General features: G+C 37.3%; 1 protein-coding gene across 2 annotated transcripts in view; it reads left to right on the forward strand.

The window, feature by feature from the left end:
• Nucleotides 1–20217: 20217 nt before the first annotated feature.
• Nucleotides 20218–26134, forward strand: part of GJA5 (gap junction protein alpha 5) — a 35131-nt gene continuing 29214 nt past the window's right edge. For both annotated transcript variants that reach the window (XM_051992847.1, XM_051992846.1), the window contains exon 1: nt 20218–20418. The gene's annotated coding sequence lies outside the window, so the exon portion shown is untranslated. The remainder of the gene's footprint in view (nt 20419–26134) is intronic.

The following is a 26134-nucleotide window of genomic DNA, read 5'->3' on the forward strand; positions in this document are numbered from 1 at the left end:
TTTATAAAATGAGATTGTCTTGGATGACCATGAAGGTTCTTTCTGATTTATATTCCTTGTGAAATTATTTATTAGATTATATCCTATTTTAAGAAAACAAAAGGTGTTTAAAATGTTAATTTATGAAAAAAGACAAATTATAGCATGATAATTTCACAGCAATATGCTTCTTTGCTTATGATTCTTCATCAAGTCCCTTATCATATGCCCCCTTTTTAATTTTTGTTTGTTTTCTTCTCCAACTAGGTGGTAAAAGCAGGAATTATGGCTTACCCCATTTTTGTTTTTGGAGTACTTTGTACTCATTTAATGGATTTTGTTGATACACAATGATACACAATGACTCCAATTGTAATCCAGACATGGGTTACCCATGCTGTGTAACTCTGGTTCATGTCTTTCTATAAATTAAACATCAGGAGTCCCTACTGGAGGTTTCTCTCCTGACATGGTGAGGATATCAGTGTAACATGTTGGCTGTCCATTTGTTATTCTTTAGCATGGGATCAGACCTTTTCCTCTTCTTATCACATATTTCCTTGATAATATCTTTTATTTCTTGTCTTTTTCTAAGTTCCTTATTGATTATATGTTGCAGCCTGCTCACACCTACCATCAATTTCTCCATTGCTTTCTGTGAAATAGCAATTTTTCATGCTTCAGAGGCAATTGCCTTTTATGGACCACACCCATGTCTCACTGAGATTCAATAACATGAGTAGAATGCTCCTTGCTATTAAGAAGATAGTCCCTTATTTCCATAGGAAGCTTGGATTTATCAAAGAATGTTGAAATCTTTACAAACTGCTAACTCATTAGAGTTGATAGATTATTGATTTGCTCTTACAAGAAGATGTTTTGGGCCAGAATCTGAAACAAAGTACTAAGTAGAACTAATTGATACAATGCTTGTGTTTGCACCTTTACTCATTGGAGTTCACACGTTTGGGAAATTTCAGGGTTTAATATGAGATATCTGAATTCACACCTCCCTTGAAGCTCTTAGGGTCAAAGAGCACTATGGGAGAAAACCCATAATCCCATTCTCTCATAAGAGTCATATATAAGCCAGTGAAGAGTGATTCATTCCAATATTTTCCACTTGGCTGGCTGGTAGCAGAAGAAGAATTTTGAGAAGAAGAAGCCACGAGTCAGAGTTGAGCTAGAGCCAGGAGAGAATTACTTCAGAAGGCAGGAGAAAACAGATTCATTCCATCTTTGTGCTGGCTGGAGGCTGAAGAAAGCAGAGGCAGAGGCTGAAAGACAAAACCTTTGGATTTGGAGACATTCGGAGGGAGCTTTTGGAACCAAGCAGAGAGATAGGCCTCTAAGAATCTAGCTATCCGGGCTCAAGGAAAGAGACAAGACTTGGAAGGAGAAATAAACGTTTGTATTTTTACCAGCTGGCTGCATTTGGGGTAATTATTGGTCCGAACTAATACTAAAGCTGCCTCCAAGAAAATCTCCCCTGAGAAACCTGCTCTCTCCCCCAGAGAGACTTATTTTAAAAGAAGATCACCATATTTTGGCGCCCTGAACGTGGGACTGACAAAATGATTCCAATGGAAAAGCCTCTGATCCTGATCCAGTGGAAAAGTCTTCTTGACCCAGAAATTAGGGTAAGTGCAACAAAGACATTTTGTTAAAAGAGTTAAAGTAGAATTTCAGCTAAGACGGGACAGATGTTTAGAAAACAGCCTTCTGTTTCTGTTCAAGGAAAATGTTTAGAGAGCATTGTCAAAGTTATGGAAAGTCAAGGTTTAATAATAATTTTACAGCAGATCACTGAACTTTTACAAACTGTAAATCACATATGTCCTTGTTTCTCTCTGGAAAAGGAATTAGATCTAAACGAGTGGAAATTGGTAGGAGAGGATCTTTGTCAATTCTATAATAAAAATGGGCCTAACTCAATTTCCAAAGACATACTTAATACATATAATTTAATACAACTAGCTTTAGGAAATTTTATAAGTATTAAAATAAAGAAAAAAAAGAAACACCAGCAGGGAGAGGTGCCAACTATACTAGGTGAAAAGGAGCAAGAATCAGATAAGAATGGAGTTAAGTACAATTCTGAGTATGATACTTCACAGCAGAAGGAATTAGGTCATTCCACATCTCATGACCTTCCCCCCTCAATGAACCCTTCCTGGGTAGAGGAAGAAGGGGGAGGGAGAGAGGCAGAAATACAATCAGTGCCTCCTGTGAAGCAGAATATGACAAGATTAGAAGAGGCATTAATTTAAAGCAAAAAATGAAGGAGAAGATATATCTGATTTTATAAATGCATATCCTCTGATTGAAAAGCTTGTCTCTTTAGGTCAAAAAGAGAGAAAATACACTCCTTTTAATTTGGAAAAAATTAAAGATTTGAAAAAGGGTTGCACTCTTTATGGGGCTACATCCTCTTATGTGAAGATGTTACTAGATAATTTGTCTTATGAAATCTTAACCCCAAATGACTGGAAATCCATAGCTAAGACATGTCTAGAACCAGGACAAAATTTCGGATTTTCATGAATTATGTAAGATTATGCAAGAATTATGTATTGCCAATGCAATAGGCAAACAGGAGCTATTGTACAAGTTGCTTTTGACCAACTAGCAGGTGAAGGTCAGTATGCAGAGAGTTCAGAACAGATTTATTATCCCATAACAGTGTATGAGCAAATTTCTAAGGCTGCAATAAAAGCTTGGAATTCTCTCCCTGGACAGAAAGATGGAAATAAAGCTTTTACAAAAATAGAGCAAGGTCCCAGTGAACCTTTTGCTGATTTTGTGGGACGTTTGCAAACAGCTGTAATAAGAACCATTGGAGATAATGCAGCAACAGAAATAATGACTAGACATTTGGCTAAGGAAAATGCCAATGAGGTTTGCCAAAGGATTATATGGGGCTAGACAAAGATGCTCCTTTAGAGGAGATCATAAGACACTGTGCCACAGTAGGCACAAATGCTTATTATGAACATGAAAAGACAGGGTCCCTCTTGGCAAGGGACTTCTAGAGAAATTCGTTGATGTTTTCAGTGTGGAAAAGTTGGACATCTAAGAGCCCAATGTAGAAATGGAGATAGAGTGAGAAGACAGGGTGAGAGAAATCCCCAAACTTCATGTCCAAAATGTAACCAAGGCTTTCACTGGGCCTCTAAATGTAGGTTGACCCAGAGGAATGAGAGGCAGAGCCCAGCTCCAAAGTATCAATCAAAGGACAGGTGGGGCATGATTGCAGCTGAGGTTACACCCAGAGAGACTTTAGAAATTCAGGACTCTGATGTCATCAACCAACAGAAAAGCAATCAGGATTACAGTTGGGGAGAATACAGGCCTTTTAAGACAACAAGGCAATATCCAATGCAAACAGCTCCAATGTAATTACCAGATGATGAGGAGAAATCCCAAAAGTGGTAAATAGAAGGGAATTAGCTAGGTTAATTGCTTGGGGAAGAGGGTCTGCTTATATTTCCACAGATGGAGAAGGAATCAGATAGCTAACAGTGAGACTGTCAAAAGAACTTTAAAATCTTCAGCTTTCAGTTCCTGAAAAACCAGCAACAATCATTGGATTCCCTGAGATGAAACAGAAAGAGAAAAACTTCAAAACAAAGAGCATGGCTGATAATGAGACTGTTAAAAGAACTTTTAAAATATTCAGGAATCATTGGATTTCCCAACACAAGATAAGACTGTTTTAGTTCTTGAAAAACCAGCAAGAATCACTGGATTCCTTGAGATGAAAAATTGTTGATGAGACTTTTGCAGTACTTCAGAGCTTACAGGAATTATTGGACACATGAACTAATGGACAATGGAATCCTTTTGGATTATTTCTAGAACTTATGGACATGTATATATTTTCAGGTTGATTTATGTTATTTGTTACATTACTACTAGCCTGTGTTATATTGCTGTGTGCTTGTGTAAATTATGTGTAATGCCTCCCATATTGATGGATTTATATATACCATGTATATCTGTTTCAAGTTTCTGGCCCATATTGATGGATTTATATGTACCTGTTTCAAGTGAGCCCCTTCAGAATCCTTTGGTGTTTTCATCTCCCTTCCTGAGATGTCAGGGAAGGTATGATCACCTTTTCTGGGGGGTTCTCACCTCCTTGAGAAGTCAGGGAGGTCATGACCACCCTATGTTCTAAAACAAAAGAAAGGAGGAGATGTTGGAATCTTTACAAACTGCTAACTCATTAGAGTTGATAGATTATTGATCTGTTCTTACAAGAAGATGTTTTGGGCCAGAACCTGAAACAGATATACATGGTATACATAAATCCATCAATATGGGAGGCATTACACATAATTTACATAAGCACACAGCAATATAACACAGGCTAGTAGTAATGTAACAAATAATATGAATCAACATGAAAATTTAAGTACTGCAATAGTCTCATCAACAATTTTTCATCTCAAGAAATCCAATGATTCTTGCAATACATAAAATACATAAGCACATAGCAATATAACGCAGGCTACTAGTAATGTAACAAATAACATGAATCAACCTGAAAATATATACATGTCCATAAGTCCTAGAAATAGTCCAAAAGGATTCCATTGTCCATTAGTTCATGTGCCGGGAATCCAATAATTCCTGTAAGCTCTGAAGTACTGCAAAAGTCTCATCAACAATTTTTCATCTCAAGGAATCCAGTGATTCTTGCTGGTTTTTCAAGAACTAAAACAGTCTCATCTTGTGTTGGGAAATCCAATCATCCCTGAAGATTTTAAAAGTTCTTTTAACAGTCTCATTATCAGCCATGCTCTTTGTTTTGAAGTTTTTCTATTTTTTTGACCTGAACAGGTCTGTTCCAGATACAATGCTGATTGGCAGCTAGGTGGCATTGGGAGAGCACTGGACTTGAAATCAGGAAATCTTGAGCTTAGAAACAGTCTCAGACACTTACTAGATATGTGATCTTTGGCAAGTGACTTAAACTGTTTGCCTCAGTTTCCTCATCTGAATAATGGGGATAATAATAGCATCTATCTTCTAGAATTGTTATGAAGATTAAATGAGAAAACTTGTAACACTTTATAAACCTTAAAGGGCTATATAAATGCAAATTGTTATTATTATGTGTATATTTTCCATCAAAACAAATGATATAATCTGAGGGCTATAGACATTCTTTATTCTTTTGCTCTTTCTTGTATGGCCAAGGTCTTGATCCCTTCTAGGAAACTTGACAATGTACTGGGGCTTTTAATTAGAACAGTGTCATCCACACATATCTTATCACACACAGGAAAAAACCCTCTTTAACTTGGACCCTATGCTGAATGTTTACTATCACAGTGGTAAATAACCTTGGTGACTCGGTCAGTTTTATACCTTACCTAATGTTTATAATCTGATGAATCAGTTATTGAAGGTTTTTTCCTGTGATTTGTTTTAAGGAATCTTGAGTGATATTCATGAAGGCTTTAGAGATCCATTGTTAGAAGGAGCCTTTAAGATGACATTTTGTTCTATTGAATCAAATGGGTTTTTTCATAATCAAAAAACAATAGAATGTTAAATTCTCTACTTTTCTCAATCAGTTGAAAAATGATAAAGATATGACCCAGTGTTGAAAAGCACTTTCGAAAGCTTACTTTCTCCTTATTAATATCCTCATCTTCAATTAGACTATAAATGGCTTGTTTAAATACTTTATATAGATGGAGATCAGACAAATAAACCTGTGGTTGTTGATGTCTTCACAATTACCTTTTTTATGTCTGAGATTTTCCTCCTACACTTTTGTAATTTTTTTTCCCTTCCTGTTGCTTTTTTTTTTTTTTGCACTTTTACAATCAGTGCCTACCACAATTAATAAATGCTCATTGACTTGATTTGACTTGTCTCTTCCAGCATAGATCTTTTCTATTAAGAATTGGTCCAATCCAACTACTTTTCCAGCATGATCCATTTGGCATCAGAAGATTTGGATTGTTTTCCAGGTTTTTTCACTAATTACACCTTTGTGCTGGGTAAATTATTTAAACTCTTTTAAGACTTAGTTTTCTTATAACTTCCAAGATCCCTTCTAGCCTTAAACCTATAATCTTATAATTCTATCTTTCTTCTCTTTAGTGGCATGTCTTACCTCCCTTAGACATATTTCCAGGATTATGATGTTGGGTCTCAGTGTAGTGTTCTACAATCCTTGATGATGAAAAACATTTGTTATAATGATTTCTATAAATCTCTTCCATTTTTATGCCAATGATTGGCGTTCTAATTTTCATCTTTAAATGTTTTAGGATGACTTTGTTTAAAAAGCTGGCTTTACCCTATACTGCTTTGTTTTTCTGATTTACAAGATGATTCTGATCATAGTTTCTTCTTGTTCTACTTCATAAGAACTTACAAATTAGTTTATCTTCTAAATCCCTGTTGCCTCTGACTGCTACCTTTCTGCAATTACTGCTCAGCAGTAAATCAGTGTTGCTGATTAAGGCAATTTCTGGGTTCTGTTGGTCTTTCTGTTGTGGCAATAGTTTTACAATAGCTGAACCATATATAAAGTTATCATATACAGTGTTAATGTCATTACAGATGTCCATTTTCCATTTATCATTGTTAATTCCTTGTTTACATGGTTCATTATTGAGTTAGTCAATTGTATGCCATGTCTTTTTTGCATTCTTCTTCTTGCTTTTTACTATTTCTGATCTTTGCTTTAACAAAGCCAGTTAGTTGACTCTGTCTAGACATTTATTTCAGGAATAATTCCTACATCAATATGACGTAGTTTTCTGTCTATTAGAATAGAGTTTATTTAATTTTTTGCAATGTATCTGGTACTCACTATGTTCAGTATCACAGTTTTAATGTCTTTCAATGTATGTTATATGGTTCCTGGTTATTTAAAGTATTCCTTTGAATCACTAAGATATAGCTGGCAGTGGTTTTGGTGAAGTTGATTTCAGGTTTCTGGCTCAATGTTTTGGGGAAACTTGATTTTTCTTGGCATCCTATGCTAATGGTGGCATTTGTCCAGAGCTGATACTTCCCCTGTAGATTAGAGAACTTTAAATGTACCAGTGATAAGAACTCTCCTCCCCCTTATCCCCTCAAAGAAATGGATGAAATTATCTTTCAAAATCAACATATCTGATAATTCCCTGTCTAGATCCACTTCTTCAGGCATAGTGAAACAGAAAGAATGAAAATTTAACTTGAGTCACAAGAAAACTCTAGGGGGAAATAAGCAAAAATAGCTGGAAGTCTCTTCCACAACTAAGAAACCATCAAACAAATGGCTTTACAAAATCCATTCATACAAGCATGGTAAAGGGGAGAGGGGAGAAAAAAGACTATGGCACAGGAGGAAAAGCAAAGTATTTAAATCATTACAGAAATGGGACTGGCAAATGCTAGAAAGCAGTTACAGAAAAATCTGTGGTCATTTTTAGACTTACAGTGGTGCTAGAAATCCTTATGTTGGTGTAAAAAAAGCTTGTGTTCTACTCTCACAACAAAACAATAACTTTTGAGATTCCCAAAGAGGAATGGGAATGTGTAATGTCCAGGCTGGCTTTCTGGAGGATCTCTATGTCTGTGTCTGAGTCTGACATCGAGCTCAAGCACACACTCACTTGAGTCTTTCTTGAATCTGCTTATTTAAAGTCCTCTCAGCCTTTATATACCTTAGTACAATTACATCACTATAGTACACTGAGCATGTGCCAATTGTAGAACCATTATATCACCATATTAAGTACTAATTATATGTGAACTAGAAAACCATTATCTCATTAATCACACTGAATTAACAGTCTATTGTAAGTATCTTTGCTTTTATATATATACTTTTTTCAGAGTTCCCTAATATCTGTGGTCTTCTACAGGAATGTGCAGAAAGACTCTTAAAGTTGGAACTATTTTTCTTCAAGGATAAAAAACAGAGAGCATCAATGCCTCCCCACCAAATCCATCCCCATTGGAGTTGGCTCAATGGACTGCAGCAGCCTATAGTTTGGTAGGAGATTGGTGTGGGGAAGGGAGCTTCTCTACAAGACTGAGCTACTTAGAATGGACTTCAAAGAGACTATCTTGGGAAAAATTGCTTAGGAAGATTACTTAGGAGAAGAGGCACAACTGGAAGAAAAATACTTTCCCAGATGTGTTTGTTTCATTGGCACTTGATGACAGAAAGAAAAATCTAGAAAAAAGGCAGCACCATGATGTAAGAAAACTACATTGTTTTCAAGAAGGTAGGAATGTAAAGTAGTTAGGTAATTGCCCAAATTGCCTTTCTGTCTTAGATAATTGCTGATGCATTTCAATTCTGTTGTTGAACCAATCATACTCAAAATAATAGAATAAGCAAAAAAGGGGCCTATGCAGGAAGTTGATCCATTGGTTGGAAGAAGTTTCACAAACATTTGTTGGATCATAAAAAGGGTGAAAAGAGCAAGAGGTGAAAAGGTATGTCAGAAATAATCTTGCTGAAATTTGGGGATGGTTGACACTTTCTCCTAGATACCTCCAATGTTAGGTCAGTAATACCCTGGAGCCAGATGGTATTAACTACTTTACTGGGCATCAAAGAGCAATGAAGATTGAGGTGAGGTGAAGATAAACTTTCACCAAGACCAGACATCTCCACAGAGAAAAGGGTCTTTAATAATAAGAAACAGCTGAAAGACATTCAGAATACTCCTTCTTCCTGAGTACAGCACTGGATTCTGCTCACTATCTGTGATTTACTCCTACTTAGATCTCTCTGCTTGCCCTTCCTCAAAGTTGTTCTTCCTGTTCTTCCCTCTTCTGTTGGATTCAGGTATCCACTTTGGAGATAGTATAGATATTCCAGATAGAGTCCTTGAGTTCCCTGGCAAGAAATATTTTTGATAATCTTGGTCAACTTTACTTCTATTATCCCCTCCTAGAACATTGCCTTTCTGTTATGGAGTGGCTGTTACCGCAGTAAAATTATGAGCTATGCCATGCAGTATTATCTAAGATAGATAAGTTATAGTAGAGTTTTGATAAAAGGTAATCTGCTAGAGAAAGAAATCACAGATCACTCCAGTATCTTTGTCAAGACACCCCACAGACAGTCTTAAAATGATAGAAGAGATGACATAAGAAAATGAGCCCCTAAAATTTAAAAGCTCTTCCACTGCTGGAGAATAGCAGACAACTACAAGTAGCAACAGAATTAATAAAGCAACTGAGCCAAACTTGAAAGGATGCTAAGCTGCAGATGCATCTTCATGATGATAGACACCTGGGATGTAAGATCTATGAATCAAAGTAAGTTGGTTATGGTCAAACAAGAGATAGATTAAACAATGTCTTGGGTGTCAAAGAACTTAAGTGGATGGAAATGGATGGATTTAGTTCAAGCAATCACTACACATCCTACTGTAGAAGAAATGGAGTAGCCTTCATAGTCAATAAAAGGGTGAGAAGAGCAGTAATAGGGTATGATCTCAAAAATTACAGAAGGATATCTGTTCAAATCCGAGGTAGATCATTCAACATCACAGTAATATAAATCTGCTTCAACCATTAATATGAAGAGGCCAAAGTTGATCAGTTCTAGGAAGACCTATAACATCTTCTAGAAATAAGACCAGAAAAAGAAATTCTACTCATCACAGGTGATTGGAATGCTGACATAGGAAATCAAAAGTTAATTGTAATAACCATCCATCTTGGTCTTTAATTTAAGATTAATGTGAGCTTGAATGGATGGAAGAGTCTCTTGTGCTATGCTATATAGAATCACAAAAAGTCAGACATGATTGAACAATTGAAAACAATAATTTCTACATCTGCCATCCAAACTATCAACTACAGGGTGAACAGAAAGTACTTGAAATCTCTCATTGTGAAAATTCAGGTAACTCAAAACCTTCCAAAGTTTCCACCGGATTCTTCTGACTCCTCTATCCTCTTGCATCTGTTTATCATCAGTGTAAATGAAGCAAAAATCCCTCAGAACATTATACTTCTTTCAGTTAGCTCTTAATGATCTTTTAAAGCAACAAACTCATAAGACAATCTCTCTGAAGTCTAGCTCATTGGCCCATGAAAATTCCAGCCGCTTTCCAGTCATATAACACCTGAGATCCAGGTTAAACTCTTGCACACTTCTGCATGAGGCAGGTTGTGAAGTGAGTGCTGCATTAAAGAGGCCTGATTCTTTTCTTAAAGAAAGGTTTCAGGATATAAAGGAGCCCTGCTTCTATGTAGTTCACAAGCCCTTGGCTTCTCTCATTTCTTCTTAGAATATTCCTTTCCATGTATTTCATACCATCCTGACCTTTTCACACCTTGACATTTAAGTCATCAAATATCATAAGATATCTTGTTTTAATTTGAAGGTTCTTATTGTTTTTTATAGAATTTACTTATCTTTTCATCCTTAGAAAACAGCACTGATGCATAAGCTGAAATTATTTTTATTGTGGCCTTTTTTTGCAAATATTTATCATCAGTTCTAAAATATAAGGTGGCTATAAATTCCACAGGAAATTCATAGTGTACTTCCCTGGGTGACCTTATCTGGTTTTATGTTACCACATATTATTCTGCAATCCTCTAAGTCTTTCACATTCTTTTTCAATATTTTTTATAATAACTTTAGTGTTTTAATCTATTTCTAGTTCTAATATTCAGTCCAATAAGATGGAAGTAAAATTGGAAATAGAAGAAGATTTTCCCCTGGAATAAAAATTACAAAACTTACAGTGGTTAATGAGAAAATATACAAAAATGGAAAATGCAGCCAAAAAAATGGGAGCTCTAAGTACAGAAAAGTCAAAATAAAATAAAATTTCTAGAGTGAAGAAGCAAAAGTCCCAACAGATACAAACCAAACAAGACACAAATTAAGACTTTAAAATGCCATGAAAATAGTGAATAAACAAAAATATATTTAAAATAAACAAAACCTAAAAGGAAAAAGTAAATGAATGAAATAAAATTTCTTCCTGCCAGCATCCACAAAACCCAAAGCCATCACTAATAATCATATTGCAAGAGAGGATTAAAATAACCTTTCAAAAATAATAAAACATAAATTTTAATGACAGAAGAAAAAGCAAAAGGAAAAATAACCTTTCAAAAAATTAATTCCCAAGGATTAGGTTCCCACATGTAAAGGAGTTAAAGAGTTAGTGAGTATTCCACATAGTTTGTGACCATGTGTAGCAAAGTAAAAGGAATGTCCCACCTGTAAGTGGCATTAATGGTTGGGGAGGGAAGGGAAAGTTGGGCTAGGGAGGGGTGAAAACTTGGGGTCTTCTGGGGAGTGGATTCTTCTTTGGCTCAGCTCTTGATTAATGACTCTGCTTGGGAGTTCTAGGGATATGTAATATGTATTTCTTTGTGTATATGTGTGCACTTGTGTATGTGTGTACATATATATATATGCATCTATATACACTGGTGCATATGTGGATAGATACCTTTGTTAGAATCCCTCTTCCTTGAGGGTGATAACTTAAGGTTGATTTCAAGAGCTGGCAATTCACTATGGGAAGCAATATGCAAAGAAAGATGTCTCCTAGTTGTGTGACCCTGGGCAATTCACTTAACTCCACTTGCCTCAGAAAAAGAAAAAGAAAGAAAGAAAGATGTATATATGATATATGTACATATAGACGATATGTCTATCAATATCTATGTATATAGCTACCTATCTTATCTGTTTACCTACCTACCTATCTACTCTATCCTGTCTGTCTGTATATCTACCTATTCTGTCTATCCTGTCTATCTATCTATCATCCATCTATCTAGTCTATCTTGTCTATATATCCTGTCTATCTATCTGTCTTGTCTGTCTATTGATCTATTTATCATTAAATCTTTACTGTATTAATAGGCTTTTTTCTATTTCTGACTTTCATGACTCACCTCCTCTCATTCCAGAAAGTCACACACAGGAATTAATTCATGGGTCTTATCCAGAGCACTGTAAGTAAACAGGACTGCCAATCTTTTCAGTTACTCTGACAAGCTTGATTTGGGGCCCCAGGGAGGAAGCTAATGACTTGTAGTTACTTTGCTATTGTTTTCCGAAAACAATTTGACTTCCTTTCTGATAGCCTCGAAATTCCTCCAATACACATTAAGGAGCTGGGAGCCAGGGGAAGGGCTGAGCCCCAGTCAAAGCACGGTGAACAATGCCATCTGGGTAAGATCCCATTTGTATTCCAAGCTCTACAGTGTCTTAAAGATATGAAAGATGGCAGATGGTGGGACATGACAGATCTGGCCTGGAGACTGGGAGGAGCTAATCTCTTCTAAAGCTTGGGAACATCTCCTCAGGCTCAGAAGACAAAGCGAAGAGAAAGGCTGGCAGTCCATGCTGATCTCACTGGTCTTGGTTTGAGGAGTCTGTCAATATTAGCTTGTATCTTATTTGGAATTCAGACTGCCATCTTGCTGGATTCAGTTGAAGATGGGAGACACCACTTTCTTATTTGTGCCCTCTATCAAACAAGGGTGAAAGTTAGATCCTCTTGTTTCACTTTGTGCCTATTCCTAGAGACAAACCTCAATCGTGGACACTCTTCTTGCCTTGAATGTCTCTCTATGGCTGTCTTGAGCTGGCCCATTAAGATATAAATTCACTGCAAATTGGAATAGCAATTGTTTCATTGTACTTGTATCCCCAGTGCCAATTTAATATTTATGGGGTAGTTGAATGGTACAGTGAATAGAGCCCTGCGTCTAGAGTCAAACTAGAGAGACCAGAATTCAAATTTGATCTCAGACATTTACTAGTTGTGTGACCCTGAGCAAGTCAATTAACTCCTGCCTAAAACTGAAGAAGGAAATAGCAAACCATTTCAGTATCTTTGCCAAGAAAACCCCATGGATAGTTGGTCCTTGGGGTCACTAAGAGTCAGACATGATTAAATAATAAGAAGTAAACAATTGCTAGTTGAGCATTGAGAGTTATACTATATAGTCTTTCTTATCGTGTATGTGATACTCACGGGGACTCTTTGTATAGTCCACGTCCATCCTGGTCTTGAGGTAGTGATGGGGGAATGTTAACTACCATATTCCTAGTATTCAACTGAGTTGGGGTCAAACCAACATCTATAGAATCAGGGGATATTCTACTCAAGGATGCTCCTGAGAATATTGATTTATGAGAAGAAAATGGCAAACCATTCTAATGTCTTTGCCAAGAAAACCCCAAATGAGGTCACAGTCAGACATGACTAATCGACCAAACAGTGACAACAACCCCTTCCCCCATGACTCCCCAAAAACCTCGGAGTGAATGAAACTTATTATTTCTTCTTTTGAAAAGTAAGCAGGAAACCATAACTTTTTTTTTCTGTTTCTTCTTTTGCAACATGACTAATATGAAAATACATGATTGCAACCTATAGCAAATTGTTTGCTATCTTAAGAAAGGAAGTCAAGATTTAATTTGAAAAAATGAATGTTAAAAATTGTCTTTGTATGGAGTTAGAAAAATAAAATGCTATTAAATAAAATAAATTAATAAATAATTGTAATTATTTATTACTATAAATATTAAAATATAAATATAAATATTTTAAAATTTAAAAATAAATAAAAGTAAATAAAAAGTAAAAAAAAAATCAGGGTTATATCATTTATGTGAGAAGAAAGGAGGAAACCTAGTCATTTACAGTAATCTCCCATTCCTGAATGCAGAGATCAAAAATACCTTAATCAAGGACTCACAGTGTGCATGGAGATTGAGCTGTCATCCTGTGTGTCCCTCTGGAAAAGGTCTCAATGAAGGTCATAAGATGAGCTTTACTGACCTATGTCTCAAGAGCCTGATTGTGCTAAAGATGGTTGTTAGCTCAGTCAAATCAGATATAAGTAGACTGGTCTAGCACAATACCACTGGGAAAAGAATCAGGCTTTGAGTGATTATCGTTCCTATTATCCCAAACCCATTTTGCTTGCTAAGGTTTTCTTCCTAGGGACACAGCTCAAGTCTCTCCCTAAAGGATTCTAAGTCAGGAAGACCCAGGAGAATCGTTCTGCCTTCAGTCTTCCCAAGAAGACCTCTGAAATTTTGTCTTAAGCGCCCAGACAAAATGAAAGGGTCACGGGATTGTTCAGAATACCAGAGGATCGTTTCTTTCATTTTCCGTTTCTTGGAACAGGGTGTTCTGGCAAAAAGAGACTTATCCATTTTAGCCAGTATCTGAAAGGGAAAAGATTTAAAAGGGGACTGCTTAAGCCTGTAGTGTCTGCATCTCTACTTATAATGGGGTGCCAAACTGCACTGACTGAAAAGCATGACCTCAGCTGGCTAATCGTGGCTCCAATTACCCATTATGCCTTCCCAGTGAGTCAGTGGGGATTATTGCTCTTGCCATTAGACAACAGGAGGACTTACTTACCTGCAGCATATACGGGGCGGAGAAGGCATAAGGGGAGAGTGCCCTTTTAACATCTGGACCCAAGTGTCTTGGGAAAGAAAATTAGAAACCCACAAATTCTTAGGCTAGAAAAGACTTTACAATGTCTCCTCAATCATCTGCCTATTTCTAGGGAAGATCAAGCCATAAACATTTTGGACAGAGAAGTACATTGTAGCACAGATTTCTTTAAAGGGTTTGAAGGATATTGTATTACTTTCCAGGGTAACTCATGCTACTGCTTAATAAGCTCCCCAGACAGAAATTTTCTGGTGCTAACCTAAAGGAAGAGATACTTAAGTAGCACCTACTCAGAGATAGCTGTGCTAGGTGTGGTTAAGAGATACATGGTTTAGAGAAAAGGCTCCTACTTGCATACAGCTTAAAGTCCAGAAAGTGGATGAGATGGATAGAATTATTCTAATACAATTAGAAATGGATTATGTCAAAAAGAAAAATGAAATAGAGTGGCTGAGATATTATTGGAAAGAGATCACTTCACCTGCAGTAATCAGAGAAAATAGGATGGAGAGTCTAAGCTAGCTCTTGAAGGAATATTTCTGTTTTATTTTATTTATTAAATATTTTCTTCCAGTTACATTAAAAACAAAAAAATACATTTATTTTTACATTTTTTGAATTCTTGCCATCTAAGGGGAGGGATGAGAAGAAGGGGGCAGAATTGCAACACAAGTTTTGCAAGGGTCAATGGTGAAAAATTATCCTCGTATATGTTTTGAAGATAAAAAGCTTCAAAAAAAAAAAAAAAAGAAACTGACAAAAAATTTTGAGTTCTAGTTTCTCTTCCTTATCCCAACCCACAATTAAGAAACCATTTGCAAAGTTATGCAAAACATTTGAAGGAATATTTCAATAGGTAGAAATGGGATAAAAATTTGAAGGTAAAGAAAAAGGGGAGTCTATCCAAAGCACAGATTTTCTCTCCCTAAACAGAAGCATGTGATACTCTTCTTTGAAGACAAGAGACTATGTCAAATACTTATTTAGTCCCCCAAAGATCTTAGAATAGTGTTGGGATCACAGTGGGCAATCAATAAATGTTTCATCTATTGGTTGATATTCTAACAGTCCAATATTCTATTCTGATTCAACTAGAAAACAAACATTATAAAAAAACGAATTCCCTTGAATCCCTGAATAGGTTGCATTATTTGAATTTACACTCCATATTTCCATTGATCTGGAGCTTCTTGATTTATTGATTTATTTATTGATTATTGATTTATTGCTAAAGTAAGAGTCCAATGTCCTACTCTGATTCAGTCAGATTCCAATTAGGGTAATAAAATGAATTCCCCTTGAATAGGTTGCATAATTTGAATCCATACTCTGTATATTTTCCATTGGCTGGAGCCATTTATCATATTTTGCATAATTATGCAATTTTTAAATTTTTTTGTTTTCTGAGGCAATTGGGGTTAAGTGACTCGCCCAGGATCATACAGCTAGTAAGTGTTAAATATCTGAAACCAGATTTGAACACAAGTCCTCCTAAGTTCAGGAGTGATACTTCACCACCTACCTTAATTATGCAAATTTTGAAATTGAATTTTGAATTTGAATTAAAATTTTGAATAGTGCTGACTTGATTACATATGACTGTTTCAAGTGATTGATTATTTGTACTAATCAGAATCTAGATATATTTCACTGTATTGAGAAAATGACTGTGTCAGTGACGACCAAGCTTTGACAGAAAGGTCCTGCCAAGTAGCTAAGGAAGAGGAGGAGAAGGAGAAAAGGAAAAGTTCAAGACAGTGTTCTGGCAAAAGTGAAATAAAATACATGTAGGATTTTTCTCAAAATGGTGGAATTTTGCCTTATAGTTGTCAGTCCCCTCATCTCCAGCCTTAAAGGGAAATAGATTAAGAATAAATCAGACTTTTGATGGCTGAGCAAAAGCAACCTTGCTTTGGTCCTGTACAAGATGCCATCTTAAATAGAGTGGAGTAACTGGACAGCTGCTTGGCTTTCATGGGCTGGCATGATCTAGGGACCACAAAACTGGACCAGGAAACAATATGACTAAATTTTATTCCTAGCTCTGTACCAAGTTACATTATATTTCTCTGTCCTTCCATTTCTCAATCTACTAGATTAGGTTATTTATACTCATCTTTGATTTTAGTCTCTCCTTGAGCACATTATTATAATTGTTCAGTCGTACTGGTCTGACTCTTCATGACAAAGATTCTGAGAGGTTTGCCATTTTACAGATGACAGAATTGAGGCAAACAGGGTTAAGTGATTTGCCTGGGGGTCACACAGCTGATAAGTGTCAGAGACAGAATTTAAATTCAGGTCTTCCTGACTCCAAGCACTGTATCCATTATACCACCAGGCTGCCATATAGAGAAATCTTTTGTTTTCTAAGTTTTCTGTGGAAAAACAGAAAATCCTCTTTAGAATCTCAAATGACACTATTGATATTGGCTACTAGCTAAACTTACACCTTCATGTTTTGGCAGCTTGGTCACTCAGCATTTTCATTCCATTTCAAAGCGTCCCCACCAAAGGGGCTATCTCCTTGTTTGAGATATTAGGGTACTTCAAAGACTCCATAATCCTGAAATTCCTGCATTGAAAAGAGGCACCAAGTCACACTTGCGAGGTTTCTTCCAGGGCTTAGATCTTAACTTGGCATTTTGAGGGTGGTAGTGTGGAGGCATAAGTTTTCCATGAGTTAAAAAAAAAAATCAGCTGTACATGTACAAGATGGGAAAGATGTGGCTTGATGGCATTTTGAGTGAAAAAGATCTGGAGTTCTTAGTGAATTGTGGACTTAATATCAGACAACAGCATGGTACCAAAAGGCTAATGTGATATTTTTAAAATCAGATCTATGATTTCATTGATTTAGGAAGTTCATGGTGAGGAAACTCCTTTTACCAATGCAGGTCAATATCTTCTGTGTAATGGGTTTTTTGGATATATGATTTATCTGGGAGAACAAGGGAAGAAAATAAACATTTATTAAACACTATACGCCAGACCCTGTGCTAAGTACTTTATAGATACTATCTCATTTGATACAACAACCCTGCTAGATAGATGCTGCTAATAATCCTATTATATAGTATGAGATTAGATCATTTAGCCAGGGTCACACTTCCATTAGAATGGATACTCCTCAAGGATAGAGGCTGTTTTTACCTCTATATCCCAGTGCCAGGAACATATTAAACAGGATTCTTAATTTTTTTTTTGTATGTCTAATTCCCACTGTGAAGTCTATGGATCCTATTTAGAATATTTTTAATGCATAAAATAAAATATGTAGAATTACTAAGAAAGCCATTATCTTGAAGGACAAGGTCAAGAGAAGTTGAAGAAGGGCATCGACAAGTTGAATGGGTACCTGTTGAGGATTCTCAGGAAAGCATGACCTCAAGTAGCAAAGGACAGAGAGTCATGAAATAGTTGCTAGCTGTACTGTTGGAGGAATTGTTCACCTTGATGAGATTAGAGTTCCATCCAAAAGCTCAGATTATTGATAAACAGAAGCAATTCCAGAAGAAGGTGATCTTACTAGTGAGGGACTTAGGAATAATTCTATCCTCAAGTATGAGTTAGACTAGAATAGCATTGAGAGCTCCCAATTCTGGGATTCTAAAGGACACGGAAAAAATTAAGAACAGCTAACTTTATATAGCTTTAAGATTTAGAAAACACTTTCCACACAAGTTTATTGTTCGTTCATTTCAGTCATGTTAATTCTTCATGACCCCATTTGGGGTTTTCTTGGCAAAGATACGGGAATGGTTTGCTATTTCCTTCTCCAGCTCATTTGACAAATGAGGAAAGTGAGACAAGCAGGATGATGTGACTTGCCTAAATTCATACAGCTAGTAAATGTCTGAGGTCAGATTTGAACTCAGATGTCTTCCTTACTCCAGATCTGGCTCTCTGTGCTCTATGATGCCACCTAGCTGCCTTTTGCATACATATAGTATTTTATTTTATTTTCACAACTCTAAAAAGTAGGAGTTATCATTGAAAACATTTTACAAATGAGTAAACTGAGGCAGATAGTGGTTAAGTGATTTACCTAGAGTTACATAGTGACTATCTGAAACTTGATTTGAACTCTATTCTTTAGTACCACCTAGCTGCCTCAAAAATATTCATAGTTAACATACATGTATATACACACACACTATATATGTATACAAACATGCATGTATGCACGTATACATGTTTTATATACTTAATTTTTGTAAGAAAAGACAACTATGTAATCAGGACTATAACTTGCATCAAATGACAGTGTGGATTAAATTCTCTTTCAGAAGAATGAGAAAGCAAAACCAAAAAAATGGGCAAAGTTTTCTGAGTAGTTGAGAATGAAACCGCTGGGTTTGGGGAAATAAGATCCCTGGATTCTGCTGTCATTGACACATTTATTTTTGCTTGTTTAGTCATGTCTTCTCTTTCTCAACTCCTCAGTTTACCCACCTGTGAATAATGCCACTAGAATCTCTAATATTCTTGCCAAGGCCATGAAGTGGCAAGCACATGGACATAAGACACATGCCTGGCATAGTAGAAAGAGTACTGGATTGGGAATTTGGAAACCTAAGGGCTACTCGTAGCTTTACCACTCACCGTGGGACCCCTCTTTGTGCCTCAGCTCCTGCAGCTGTAGCAGGATGAGGCTGGACTAGCTGCCCTCTTAACATTTTTAAAATTCTATGGATCTTTAGTGTCTGATTTATCTCATTTCAATTTGTTAATTACAGCAGAATCAACCGATGACATGCATCAAGTTATTGATTCATTTGTGCTTGATTCAATCAAGGAACTAGATATGTGGGAGAAAAGGGAAGGAGAGAAAGATCTCTCAGTAACTGAAATCCAGTTCCATTTTTAGAGGCAAATGACCTGGATTGATGTCTTCCCTGGTAAATGGAGATTTTAAAAGTTCGCTGGCCTTTCTCTTAGAAAAGTAACATTCAATGACTGGCTTATTTTAGCATATATTTGTTGATATAGTGCCTGGTACATGGTAAACCCTTTTAAGAAATGTTTTATTGACTGACTTCATCAGTCAGCTTTTTCTGTGTACCTCTAGGCACCTAGCCTGGGGTTTTTCACATAGCAGGTGCCCGCTAACAACTGTATGTTGAAAGAATGTGTCATTTTCATAATTTGTCAGGAACAAGGCCAGGAGGGGAGGTTTTGGGGAGCTTCCAATATTCTTCAGGTATATGTGAGGGGAGGGGTCTTGGATAAAAGGAACTAGAAGAGGTCAGCCTCCAGGACTCCAGGAAAGCCTTGCCCATGTCCTAAGGGAGGCGTACACTCAGCTCACACAGAGAGCAGTGGCTCCAAGGGCTCAGGGAACCCAGCTGTCAAAGGCGGGTTCTATCCCTAAGAGATTGCAAAGAAGAGAAACTAGAAGCAAGTGGAGTGGGGGCAATAACTTTTTAAATGAGGAGAAAAGTTTGAGAGAGAGAGAGAGAGAGAGAGAGGAGAGAGGAGAGAGAGAGGGGGGGGAGGGAAGGAGAGAGAGGAAGAGAGAGGGGAGGGAGGGAGAGAGAAGGAGAGAGAGAGAGAAAGAGACAGATAGAGAAGGAGAGAGAGAGAGAGAGAGAGAGAGAGAGAAGAGAGAGAGAGAGAGAGAAGAGAGAGAGAGAGAAGAGAGAGAAGGAGGGAGGGAGAGAGAAGGAAGAGAAGGAAGAGAAGGAAGAGAGGAGAGAGAAAGAGGGAGGAGAGAGGGAGAGGAGGGAGGGAGAAAGAGACAAACAGAGAAAGAGAGAGAGAATAGAGAAAGGAGAGAGAGAAGAGAGAGAGAGAGAGAGAGAGAGAGAGAGAGAGAGAGAGAGAGAGTGGGAGGAGGAAGAGTAGGAAGAAGTGGGAGGAGGGAGAGAGACAGATTAAAAGAGAGGGTCAAAGAAGAATAACGGAGAAGAACAAGAGCCAAGACCAATTAGAAGTCGGAAAAGCTTTTGAGAGGGAAGAAAAAAATTTGAGAAGAAAACGAAAACTTGAAAAGAACAAAAATCAGGTAAGAATAAAATTGACTTGGGGAGGAAGAGAATTATAAGGCATGGGCCAGTGGTGAGAGAAATCAATTCCCAAACTGGACAGGATTTTAAGTGTTCCTGTGATCATTAAAAAAAAAAGCGTTCTATTACTATTACTATTCCTAGTTGATTATGACTGTTAATATAAAGTGGAAAGGTTAGAGGGAACAGGGGAGGAATTAACCCTTACCATTATAAGGAGCTCTAGAAATTACGGTGGGAGACACTTGAAATCCAAGCTCATCTCTAATAGATGAGAAGCAAATAAGAAGCATCTGAGACACAGGTTACGGTTCAGGGCCAGGAAGTTTTAAGCTGCGTTGGAGAGTTCCCTTAAAAAAAAAAAAATCAAAAACCACTGAAAAGTGGAGTCTATTTTCCGATGCTTCCTCTAGGCATGGAAGCTTTTTGAAATGCCTTCCAGAGTGTCCATGAAAGTGTTTTGGTTTCCCCCCTAAGGCACGGTGGATGGTTTAAAAATATTCCCTGCTTCGTTTCCTGCAGTGGATCATGTCCCTGCTGAGCCGCAGCGGCGAGTGAGAAATCAAACCGGCCGTTTAGCAGCCAGTGGGAAGGAGCCGGAGCCGCACACGGGCGGAGGAAGCCTAAAGCAGCCCCCATTGAAAGTTTCCTTTTCAATTGTGTGCCGTCTCATGCGGGAGGACTTTGGAGGCCGTGCCCTGTCCCTGAACTTCCGCCCATTGGTACATAGCCCCAAACTTGGCTAGGTCCCAATAACAAAGTGAGCATGGCACCAGGTTTCCTGACGCCCTTTACCAGAAAATTTTCAAGAATTAACGTTTTCTGAGTATCTGTGTCACCAAGTACGGATCATTTCCTTTCAGGACTCAGTTTCTTCATCTGTAAAATGAGACTAAGTCACATCTAAGTTCCCCTGCAGTTCTAGACTTCTGTGATTTTTAGTTCGAGGTTCCCCAGTATATGATGTGGGTTATGAATCTAACTCTTCTAATTCACTAGGATTTTGCATTAATCATTTATCTTCCTCGGCCTTAGTTTCCTGATCTGCAAGTTGATGAGGTTGAACTATATCAGGGTTTCTTAAACTTTTTCAACTCACTACCCCTTTTTGCCTGAGAAATTTTTATGTGAGCCTGGATGAATAGATATATAAAATAAGTATACAAATCAAACATTTCCTGTCGACAAATCACAATTTCATGACTCACACCCTTCAGTTGTGAGACCCCTTTTGGAATCTTAACCCACAGTTTAAGAAGCTGGGACCTAGAGGATTTCTAAACTGCTCTCAGGCTCTTAACGTTCTTCGATTCTTGAGTCTGCCCTCAAAATATGCTAGGGCTATGATTACTAGGCAAAGGATAGAGTATATTGTAGAGCCCATGGTGTAGCACAGTGGAAAGAGCAAAAGTCGAGAATCAGAGGATCTGGATTTAATCTTCATCTGTACCTGTATGACTCTGGACAAGTCATGTAACTTCCCAAGGTCTCAGTTTCCTCAACTGTAAAATGATTAAGTTGAACTAAGTACCCCCTGAATCCTTCCAGTTCTCTATGTGTGACCCTGTCCTGGAAGTTTATGAATTAAAGAACAAAAAGACATGAAGCACATAGTTCTGTCTTTCAGTGGTATTTATTTCTCATCTACTCCTGCACTTGGGATCCATTTCTGGGTTTGAAATCCAAAAGTAGGGCTATGCTTCTAGGAGGAGTCCTTGCAGAGCAGATGTAAGGATCTCAGTTTGTACATTAGAATCTAGCATATCTATAGCTGAACTCCTGAGAGGCCCGATCCTCTAAAAAGCTAATACTTGTATCACAGAGTTAATGTAGTGGTCCTGTCTCTGGGCAGGGGATTTAGGAGATCCAATTTTGCCTATTTCTATATATACATGAATATAGATACATAAAATAGATATATAGATATAGATAAACATACACATATATATGTTATAATTTAGTCCATTATTTTTAGTTATATCTGATCCTCTAAGACTTTTACTGGAATGGTTGGCCATTTCCTTCTCCACTCATTTGACAGATAAAGAAACTGAGGCGAAGAGGATTAAGTGACTTTTCCAGGGTCACACAGCTAATAAGTGTCTGAAGTTGGATTTGAACTCAGGAAGGGGAGTCTTCCCGATTAAAGGCCTGGCACTCTATCCATTATACCACCTAGTTGCTTAGATATATAGATATATGAATATCTATTATATAAATAAATCCATATATAAACCAAAATTATACATATGTGTATGTGTGTGTATATATGTGTATATATATATGTGTGTGTATATATGTGTATATATATATTATATATATATATACAGAGAGAGAGAGAGAGAGCGCTATATCTACACTAGCTATCTATTTTCTCTGGTTTCTCTTTTTGTCTTTTTAAATCATGGAGCCTATATATTGACAGATAATTAGATTACCACCCATTGAACATGCTATAAAGGCTGTCTTTCTGTTCAGGCCCGTAATAGGTAGGACGCTAGAGGAGTCCTGGACTTCTTTTCTAGCTCCGAAATTTGGGGACTCGATGAACAGTCAACCAGATATTAAGAAGGCTGACAGCTCCCCTTTTCTATCTGTGATCCTGGTGCTCTACAGAGAGCCTTTGTTAGACTAGTCTTTCATGATCGGGTGGATGTTCACCACCTCTCTAGCCAGAATGATTATCTTCCTTCATGTGTCTCTAAGCCAGAATGAGTCAAAGTAGGGTTCAAAGTCATTTTTTCCCCTGATTCATCAAAGGGAAAAAAGTAACATGTCACCAGGGTGAAATCTATTCTGAGACAATTGCTTAGTGGATTGAAAGGAAACACTGGTCTTTGGGACAGTCATACCAGCCCTTTCACTTTCCCTAGAACTATTCTTAGGCAAAAAAAGGATAATCATTGATAAGCAATGATTAATATTTATCTTGGGGGAAAGAAGCTTTGGGGAGGGGGAAGGTGACATAATAGTTTTCTTGGAATAATTGTGAAAGAAGGATCACACTTATTTGATCTCAGCCAGGACCAACGAGCTGAAGTTACAGAGAGATCAATTTCTCTATAATGTAAAGGGAAACAATCCTATCAGATCTGTGCAAAATGCAATAGTCTGCTGTGGTGAGTAGTGAGTTTCCCATCATTGAAAATCTTCAAGTAGAGCTTGGATGAATGCTTGCCAGGAATGTCATAGGCAGGAATCATACTCCGAGTAGAGATTAGATCTTCGTGACTTTCGAGATCCCATCCATTTTTATAGTTCTATGATCCAATATACATTATTATCTATTCTATTTGTGAAATGGATTAGCTGTTTTAATTAATTAGATATTCAGATCAATTGAAAGCTCTGAATTTATACATTCTGTGGTGTAAGTAACTTGTTTTCTGAACATGCTCTGAAGTTTCCTACCCAGCTTTTGCTCTGGTTGTACTTTTGCCTTAAAGGTTCTTTCTTTTCTCCCAACTCTACCGATAAAATTTCTACCCTTCTTTTAAGGCCCTCTTGTACCAGTTCGTCGTGAAAGTGATATCTATCTCACTTGTGTAAATTCCTCTGGCAAGATGCATCTCTCTCATTCTTATTTCATGTCCTTTCTTGTTTAAAGTTATTTATGTATCTATGCTTATCCACTTTTCTGGATTATAATAGTCTGAGGATCATGTTTATTCTTCTTGGTATCCTCCATAACACAGAGTATGGGACCCTTGGACATAATAGGCATTCAATAAATATTTGTGAGATGAATGAATGAATGCCATTGGCACATTAACAAACTTTAGAGAAATCAAATATCATAAAAATTAAATATTGAGCACTAAATCTTCTATGAACCTAGTTAATTTTCTCTTGATTATTCTGAAGAACTGTCAGTATCTCTCTGATCTTCAAGATTTTTTATCATGGATAGCAAGTTTGCTGTTTTGTATTTGTGTGATGGTTCTGCTAGGGAGATTTCTGGTTAAGTGAAATTTACTGCCAGAGTATCTTAACAGTTATGCTTTTGTTTCTCTCCTGTCCTCTTTTCTCCTCTGTTTTCCCTCCCCTCCCTTTCCCTTTCCCTTTCCTTTTCTTTCCCTTCCTTTTCCTTTCCTTTCCCTTTCCCTTCCCTTTCTCTTCCTTTTCCCTGCCTTTTCCTTTCCCTTTCCCTTCTCTTTCCCTTCCCTTCTCCCTTTAACTCATCAAAGTGACTCTGGTCAGCTTTTAGGTTCCAAGGTTATCTCTAATATATTTGAGGATCACACTAAACAAGTTATACCAAAGACTTCCTGGAAACAGTGGGGCTAGTTTGGAGCTTATTTCTATGTATTTTTTCCCTTCTCTGAACTCAGTAATTAGTAGCAAAGCAGACTAATAAAGGTGGTCAAAGAATGCACAAAGGAAAAAATGATGCAATTGGGCTCTTTGGGTTCCATCCTGGCATATTCACCATACTTTGCCTTTTGTTGGCTGTATGATGGCGGGCAAGTTATTTAAATGTTCTAAATTTTAGTCCCCTCATAGAAGGGTAATTTATGGTGTAGGGCAGTACTATCAAAACTCATGCAGAAAAGGGGGTCACTGAATTGTACATAAGGGTCCCTGTAGGCTGCATATTGACTTAGGAAACCACCTGTTAACTTTTTTTTTTGTTTTGAGTTTTTGTTTTTTTTGAATTTTTATTTTGTTAAATATTTCCCAATTCATTGACTCTGGTTGGGCAGCCCTTAGGTGTGCTGTGGGCTAGGTGTTTGGCACCTCAAAATCAAGGTCCTAGATTTGCATCTTAGTTTTATATTCTGTTACCTGTGGGACTTTGGAGAATTCACCAGATCTTCCTGTTTCAAGGAGATAAGTCTTGATTTCTTTATCTGTATGGGGAACACTTGGACTAGAAGGTTTTCAATGTCTTTGTAGCTCTAGATCCTTTGATATTTAAAATGAAAGCTGTTGGATAAAATGACCTCTCAAGTTCTTTCCAGCACTGATGTTCTAAAATTTTCTTTTTCTGTATAACCCTCCTTAGAGGCGCATAGATGCACAAAATGTTAGAACAGAAAGAGAAATTAAAGGTTACATAATTTAACCATTTTATTTTACAGGCGTCACAACTGAGGCTGTCCAGGCTCACACAGCCAGTGAGCACCAGAGTATGCAATGCTCAATGTCAGATAAAATTTGTCAGATTAGACTGGTAGAAGATTTGGAGGGCTTATTGTGGAACAAAACAAAAATTAAGTATGCAAAAAGCTTGATGCCATTCCGCATCTGCTATTTTCAACCTACTTTTTCCTGGAGCAGAGCAGGTCTCTGCACACTGACTCTACTCCCTCCCATTCTGTTTAAAAACTTGAGTACTAGCAGCAAACACAAGACCATGAGTTCCATACTGGCAGTTCTTGGCTGTAGCCAAGCAGTAGCTATGAATAGAGTGGTAGATCTAGGTGGCTGGAGGAAGAAGTATTGCTTTGGGGTTTTTCTTCTCTTTTTAGCTCTGGGGATCACATTGCTATACATAGGAGGGGGAAAGGGTGACAGGTGACAGTTAAGAGCATGGTCACTTAGTCTGATTAACATTCCCAGGATGCCTATGAAGTAGATGGGGGCAGCCACGGCTGGGCTGGGTGGGGGGCTTTATGCAATATGAATGTGTCTGTTTCTGTGCCCCTGTCTAGAGCCTGGCCTTGGCATTGGGGAGATGGATATTTTTGTCCTTAAAATTGGCCATCTCAAAGA

Source organism: Antechinus flavipes, chromosome 4 (assembly GCF_016432865.1).
Source record: "Antechinus flavipes isolate AdamAnt ecotype Samford, QLD, Australia chromosome 4, AdamAnt_v2, whole genome shotgun sequence".
NCBI classification, from domain to species: domain Eukaryota; kingdom Metazoa; phylum Chordata; class Mammalia; order Dasyuromorphia; family Dasyuridae; genus Antechinus; species Antechinus flavipes.